Here is an 8,140-nt window from a genome sequence, read left to right on the forward strand (position 1 = left end):
TTATTTTAATTTTACCATACTCAAACAAAACAGTCAAGCAGCCACAAAAAGATGGCATTGAAACTGTTAATTGTGAGAAAGCCCGTTTATTAACTGCTTTTATCTAATAAGGTTAAATATCAGAATTTTACCACACCAACTGGGCCCAATTAATAAAGTCACTTAGTTCTTTGCATCTGGATAATATTATAGCCTAGAGGGTTAATTGGTCAATCTCATGACCGACAGAATAGGGAATCCTGGCGTTGAAGCCACAATATTTCTTTCATTGCCTTTTACACACGAAAAGTTTCCAGTGTCCTGCACTTCCCAATTTGTCCCCCTGGGATGTTAGAATACGAAACTCTTATTCACTCCTAGATGACAAAACCATAAAGCTGCATAATAACCTTAATGTCCTCTAACTGTAACGCCCTGATAAATTTCTTTTTTGCGGTTTTGAAACTATGCTAGTCGTAAATAGCTAAGAAACCGTAACTGTATAGTTTTGCATTTATGTTTTTTAAAAAACCAAACTAGTTACAAGCGGTTTTAAAACCGTAAAGTTAAGAAATGCTAAACACCATAATTTACCGTAAACATTAAGGTTAAGTAGATGGACAGAGTACTGCCTGTTATTTTACCGTAATTTCAGAAAGAAAATTTTAACTGCTTAAAGCTCAGTCATTATTTTAAAATACCTATATTTTAATATTAAATACATTTATAAATTTAGAAGATAAAGAATTTTTAAATGAAAATAGTTCCATAACGGTTTTTAATTATATTTAATGAGTCTACAAGCTGACTTTTACAATGAAGCAATACGAAACTTATAAAATCAAAGAATTGTTATAGAATAGCTAAGGGACGTGGTGCAACAAAAGACAATAAAAATTATCCATTTTTGTTTTTTATCTTATTATTAACAGCAGAAAATCTTCATTTAATACAAATAAATTGGTAAACTAATGATTAATGAAACTGGTGATAACACTATCAGTTCTTTAGAAACAAAACTTAGCGAGTAGAAGAATTAAAAATCGGTAAATATATCTTTAAGTGTAAAGTTACTTCTGATACTACGCATTTTGGTTTTAATTTCATAGCAATTTTATTCATTTAGTGCATAGTTTTAAAGATTATTCATATATGGTTGAAACTGTGTTTTTATTTTAAAGTGTGCAGTTTTAAATGCCTAAAATCATTTTAGAATCCTAAGTAGAAATAATTTTTAATGCTAAGAATGTGGAACCTTTGAACCGATTTGATTCAAATTTGATCGTTCTCTTGTATGTCTTAGAATTTATTCACTGATTTTTACCATACGACTTTGCTTAAAAAATTCGGGCAATAAATATTAAAATATATAAAATGTATCGTAAAAAGCTTTTTAATGCCGCAAACAAAATTAAAAATTAAATGTGATTAAAGTATGATTCACACGATTTAAAGTGCTATTTATTTAATGCAGATATCAGTTATGTTTCGTTCTCAGTTGCTGAAATCATTAAGAGGTTAAAAGAAATTATGAGGCTCATAACACATTGGTGAGGTAAAACAAAGAAAAAAAACTTCAGATCAAATAACGGTAAAAAATCCATTCCTAACGAAACATGTTATAGAACAAAAAGTCTGATATACTGCAATTGTAGCAGTAATAATTACTTTAAAATCAATAAATCACTCTAATTAAATAAATATTACTGAAAAAATTGCGGTCGAATATTTTACGTCAAAAACATCAACAACTGTGTGCCTGACTTCCTCAGACAATTGTCCGTGGAAATGATCAATAAAATCCCTCCAAACGACATCAAAATATACTATGATGGCAGTAAAATGAATAGACAGGTAGGCAGTGGAGTGTTTATTGAAACACCTCGAGAGAACTACACTCTTCATTAACGAAACCCCGATTTTTGTTCTGTCTTTCGGAGCGAACTAATTGCAATCGACAGGGGACTAGAGAAAATCTTGAGAGAAGGACACCTTGGAAATACTTGGATGCTATCTGACAGCCGTAGTTCAATTCAACACCTCAAAAATTGGGCCTTCATTAGAGATAAAACCAGTTTTTCGATCTTACAAAAAGTAAAGCTCATTTCCCAGCAGCATGAAGTCCACTTTCAATGGATCCCGTCCCACGTCGATGTCCACGGAAACGAGTTGGCTGACACTCTTGCAAGGAAGGGACTAGACCATCCAGTCCCCTCCACCTCAGAACTTACATACCTTGAACTTTTCGCAAGGCAAAAGGCCCAGAACAAACAAAAGTGGCTGCTCCACCTACTCACTACTGGTATAAAGCAGAAGATCAGGACTATCTCTATCTCTTCCTGGTGACAGGCAGACCAACACTTGCTTATCCCGACTGGCCAGTGGATACCTGAAAAGTCTCACATTTTTTGCCAATCAAAAGATCTTTCCTCCTTGCCCTAAATGCCAACAAAACCAGACATCACCTGAGCATATCTTGAACTGTTTAGGACTGGACTGGAACGACATTTATTCCTCTCCCCTTTTAGTTTCGGACTTCCTAAATGTCAACGGATTTATTGATCTGGTCTGATCTGACTCCGTCAGACCAGATGGGAAATTGGCAACATCCAAAACAACGTCAAAAACGGATTTTACGGCGAAAATAGTTTTACCGCAAAAGTGAATTTTACTGTAAAATGGATTTTACGGATGATGCCCTCAAAGTGCCGGTACTTTACACCGTAATTTGATCAGAAATTTTTTACAGTGAAGACGGAATTCGGTACTCCTCCTCTGAGGGGCATATTCCAGTAATTGGGAGTACAAGCATTATTTTTTTTCCGAACTAAAAACCAAATTGTAGATTTCAGTTAAGGAGATAAGACTGTAAATTGCAAGAGCAGCATTAGACATTATTATTGTTGGTTTTATTAGAAAATTTCCTGGGATTAAAATTGATTAGACCTTTTACTACAATGATTTAAACAGATGAAAATATTTTTAATGTTATTAGTCCATTCTAAGAATGGTATTTTTTGGAATAGTTGAATGGCAATTAATTGATGTTTTTTAGGTACGGTTATAAATAATTTAGCACACTCGAGAGATTATTTTGACACTATTCAGAAATATAATTAGATAGAGACTCCTATAAAAAACACTGCATTATTGATAAACACTTCATAATGCCATTTAAGTTGCACAGATTACAAATAATAACATATGCTAAAATATTATAACTAATAATTAATATTCGAATCATTCTAATCATTATTTTTGTTTAAAAAATAAACAGATGCTTTGAATGTTGTGGAACTAAAGTCCAGAGTGTTTTGGATCAAAATAAAATTTGTTGTAATTTTCGTTGCTGCTGCTATTTCTTCAGCACAATGTCTACCGTTAGGATCACAGTTGGATGATTTTTGAGAATTATTTAAGGTGAGTAGCCCATGAAACTTTTACATCAAGTTAATTTTTTGATAATTTTAGATAATTGAATTTTAGGCACCTTATGTGCCTCATTCGTAAAATCCATTTTACCGTAAAATAGTATACTGTAGTTTTTACAGCAACATTTATTTAAATAATTGATTGAGTGATTTTACGGAAATTATTACTGTAAAAAATACGGTATATCAGGTATTTTTGTTTCATAGCATGTTCCGGTGAAAAGAGATTTTATGGCAAAAAGTGCCGACACCCTAAGTACTGGTAATTTTTACCGTTATTTGATCTGGAATATTTAAAGTGTATGATGGGTAAATTAGAGATAACACAAAGATTTAATAGAATTGCTAGAAAAAAAAACGTCATTAACACAAATCTTTTATGTCAAACTTAAGATTATAAAATGAGGGCACAGATTTTTTTTGCACATTTGTTTTCTGAGATTTTATAATTTCGCGTGAAATAATAATTACATGAACGGTAAAAAACAACTTAGTTATACATCAATGTAGATAAAGTGGTAAAGAAATATGTATTAAAGATCAAGGTAAATACACGGAGAAAGAAAATTCTTATAAAATTACCGATAATGACAATTTTGATGAAAAAAAAGTAAACCTGGTAAACCATTCATTTATTACTTTTTCGGTTCATATGGTAATGGTTCTTCGGAAATTCTGGTTTCTAAAACTATAGTTCTTATTGCCTCATATGTTGTAAAAGATACAAAAATGAAAAATAAATTTAACCGAATAAATGGTTATTCTATTCTCTAATGTATTGTGATAAAACTACAAACTTTAAAAATTTATAAATTTTTTTCACTTATTATAAAATCGCATTTTATTGTTTATTTTACCAAAGTCATTGCCAAAGTTTTTAATTTAATTTTTCTGGTGGCCCCATACAGCCAGAGACACTGTAAATTTTACGATATTCTGGTAGTTTTGACCATATTTTTATTCTACATTCTATTAAGCCCTTAAGTTAAAGCAAATTAAAGCTTGGTAATTTATTAGAGTATCATATGCTGCCTAAATTCATTACTAACTGATGAATATAGGTATATATTTCATATATTGTTTTGGCTAAAATAATTATTTATTTTTATTATTATTTTTTAAGAAAATTCAAAAAACAATATAAATACTTTTAGAAAATTCTTTTTATTTTTCAGTTTTTTTGCCTCTATGGTTTAAAAAAATATTTGACTGCCTATTGAAACTCTTTTTAAGTCATTAGCATGATTTTTAAAACTTAATATCGTAATATTATGCGCACAAAACACCATAGTATTTAGCTCTAAAAAAATAAGTTATAAAAATTTTTTGAAGTATTTTTCAAAAACGTTTGCATTTGAAAAATATCTGTGGTCATATTAAACTCTTACAAGAAATTCTGAACCCTAACTTTTATTTTAGATCAAGTCAAAAAAGTTATTCATAGTTTTTCTCTCGATGAGATCAAAACCTCCTGAACCCCTTAAAACCGTAGTAAAACGCATTATATCACGCGCTTAAAAAGAATCATATGTTAAATGTGATAAGCTCAGGTCACTTGTTTTTCAATTTTACCCAATTTTACATTACTTCTCATTTTATTATCACTGCAAACCTAGTCACGTATTGGAGTAATATTTTAAAATAGAAATCTTGATAGATAATTGAATTGATATCTAAAAATTATATCAACTGACTTAGATAAAACAGGAGAAAGTTTTACTGTTTTGCTTAAATTTATCCCTGATAAAACAGGTATAAATACGAGGAATTAAATCCAAGTAGCATCCACAAGCGAAGGTTCTGTTCAAATAAAGTATTAGCGTAAGCATTACTTTTTATTATTCATTTTTATAATGATTTTTGTTCTCTCAATTTTAAAACATCCAACTTATAACATTCAGTGTTTGATTTCAATATTATATTTATTACCATCGAAAAAAGTAGTCAAAAATATTTATCAATCATTTAACTATCTAAGCTCTACTTAGAAAAATAAAATATTAATTTAATTTTCCAAAATTAATTATTTTGATTCTTTTGAATATGTTTTTTAGATCCATAATCAAGGAAGTTTCAATCATTAGCTAAAGAAACTGATTATCATTATAATAACATTGGCTAATAAAGTTTTAAGTATGAGGAATAAAGTTTAAAATTCATGTAATAAAATTAACGTGTAATTAAAACTTAGATTATATGTAATAAGTTTTTAACAATTTGGTTAGAAAAATTGTTTATGTAATAAATTTTTAAGTAGAATAATAATTATGAGATTTATAACGAATATAAAATAAGGCTAATGATAATAAAACCGAATTGTTATAGTCCAATTACTATTTTAGAATATATTTACTAAAGCAATTTTTTAGCCTCTATTTAAAAACTTGGTTCTGAATGTGATTTGTATATAATTCAGTTCAGTAGAAATGAGATGCTCTTAAGTAATGAAAACCAATATAAGAAAAATAAGAATGAATTATTCAACGATGCCAATTGAAGTAACATTTAAAAAAGTGTTGCAATATATCATGGTACTTAAAAAGATTATTCATCCGAATGGTAATATTTATCTACAAAGTAATATATTTTAAAATAATGAACTTGCTAGTTTAATTTTTGGATATTTAAATGTATTTAATCTTGTGAATTAACTAAAAAAATAACTAGTCGATGATTGCAAAAAAAATTTTGTTTACTAAAGCTTTTATAGAAATTTAATCAATGAATATAATAAGTAATGACTTTAGGGATTTAATTTGCTTATATTTCACATTTAAATAAAAAAAATATTAATAAATTTATTTTTCTCGTAAGATAAAATCTAACGTATGCTGACTAAAGTATTTCAAATATTTAATCAGTTACTTAAAGGTTTACCTTTTTTATTTATTGATAATAAAATAATATAAATCGTATTGAATAAATATTATTGTTTTAAATGTACGTTTTGAGCTTAAGTGAATGTTAAATTATTTATTATTATTTTTCAGTATTATTTTGGATTACGATGAAATACTTGGCAATTTTTGCTTTTATTGCTGTTGTTACAGCACTGAAATTTCCTTACAATCCTCAATTGAATGAACATTGGGAAAATTTCAAGGTAAGCTACAATTGCATTTAACTGACGTAAATAGAGGTAAATAAATCATAATAATGTGTTGAAATTGTTTGTGTTTTGATTATTTATTCTAAATTCTATAATACAATAATGCAAAAGTAATATCAATGAGGATTGTATAATCCAATGGTCATTCGTAAAAACCAAAAAGTTTTTATTATAATAAATATGTTTAATAGGCTTTTGAAATACTTACAATAGAAATGTCTCAAAATAAATATAATTTGGTCCGTCATTTTAAGGTATAGGGGTTTGATAAGGAAGTTCAAAAATAATTATTTGATATTCATATAATGTGCAAAAAAAAACACGTTAGAATTTAAATGTTTAATTAAATTAAAGCTTTAACAGCAGCTGAGAAGCTTTGTTGTTATTAAATATTGTCCCATTAACACAATTTTTATTTTATTAATATTTTCAGAAAACAATGTTATATGTTACTCGAAAAATTTAGATTAAAAGTTTATAAACTGTTTTTTTAAAATTGTATAATTAATATATTAATAAATGTAATTAATAAATGTAAACAATATTCACTTAATTTTAAATACTATACCTAATCCATTAATCCGTTCTGATTAGTCTCGACTGTTTAACATTAAAATTTCTTTTGCACATTTAATTAATTCTATTTAACTTATTATTCCATTATATTATTTATTATTCTATTATAGTGACTTATTATTCTGTTATAATATTAACTTATTATTTTATTTAATTTATATGAAATTTTTTTAAAGATTTATGAGGTATTCATATGTATTTCAAGACTAACTAAACTTTAATTTTTCTTTAAAAGTTTGTTTATTGCATATGATGAAGTCGGGAGATGAAATCATAAGTTTAGCACATCCATAGCTCATGTGTGCAATTAGTCATTGAAAACTAGAAAATTTAAAGAAAAAATAACATAGCTTAATATAAAAAAAATGTGGCTTTAAGTTATACTTTATTTTGTTAAGAAATTGTAATCCTTAGCAGAATTTACTTTTGAGGTTGTTAAAATGTGACATATTTCTATAGAGAATCTATGGAAAAAACTATGGTAGCAGAGAAGAGTTTTCAAGACGTCTTGTTTGGGAAAGAGCTGTCGCAGATATCATAAAACACAACCTTCAAGCTGATTTGGGTATTCATTCTTACAGAAAAGGCATTAATGAATACGCAGACATGGTAAGTTTTCATGGAATTATTAAAATATGTGTTTCATATATAACTACATGGTTTGATGTACTTTACAAACACTTCGTTATATATGCTAAGTTATAGACATATAATTAATTTAATATTAAAAGAAAAAAATTCCAAAAGTGATTGAGTCAGCTAGTTCTAATAGAAACACGTGGTACTTTCCTTTTCAAAAACTGTTCGTAAAACTAATTTAAAAAAAGTTGAATAATATATAATCATGTATTTCCCCCAATAAGAGTGAGCTCTAGTTTATTTTTATTTTAATATAAAAATGAAACTATTTAATTACAATACTGTTCATGTTACCTAAAAAACTCACACTGCTTTAAGATTTTAAATTCAAGTGAAAGTTATCTTGATTAAAAGTTTAGTCAAAACTATAATTTTCTAGTCAGTTATAATAAGTTTTAATCAATAT

The 8,140-nt window shown here is 27.5% G+C and overlaps 1 protein-coding gene across 2 annotated transcripts in view; it reads left to right on the forward strand.

The window, feature by feature from the left end:
- LOC107446864 (cathepsin L-like peptidase) overlaps positions 1 to 8,140 on the forward strand; it is a 35,326-nt gene that overhangs the window by 10,088 nt on the left and 17,098 nt on the right. The window contains exon 1 of one of the 2 annotated variants that reach the window (XM_071184298.1): positions 5,169 to 5,231. The exons of the other annotated variant lie outside the window; for it this stretch is intronic. The gene's annotated coding sequence lies outside the window, so the exon portion shown is untranslated. Of the gene's footprint in view, positions 1 to 5,168; positions 5,232 to 8,140 lie in introns of those variants that run through there. 2 annotated transcript variants of the gene reach the window in all.

The sequence above is a fragment of the Parasteatoda tepidariorum genome, chromosome 8 (assembly GCF_043381705.1).
Source record: "Parasteatoda tepidariorum isolate YZ-2023 chromosome 8, CAS_Ptep_4.0, whole genome shotgun sequence".
Classification (NCBI taxonomy): Eukaryota; Metazoa; Arthropoda; class Arachnida; order Araneae; family Theridiidae; genus Parasteatoda; species Parasteatoda tepidariorum.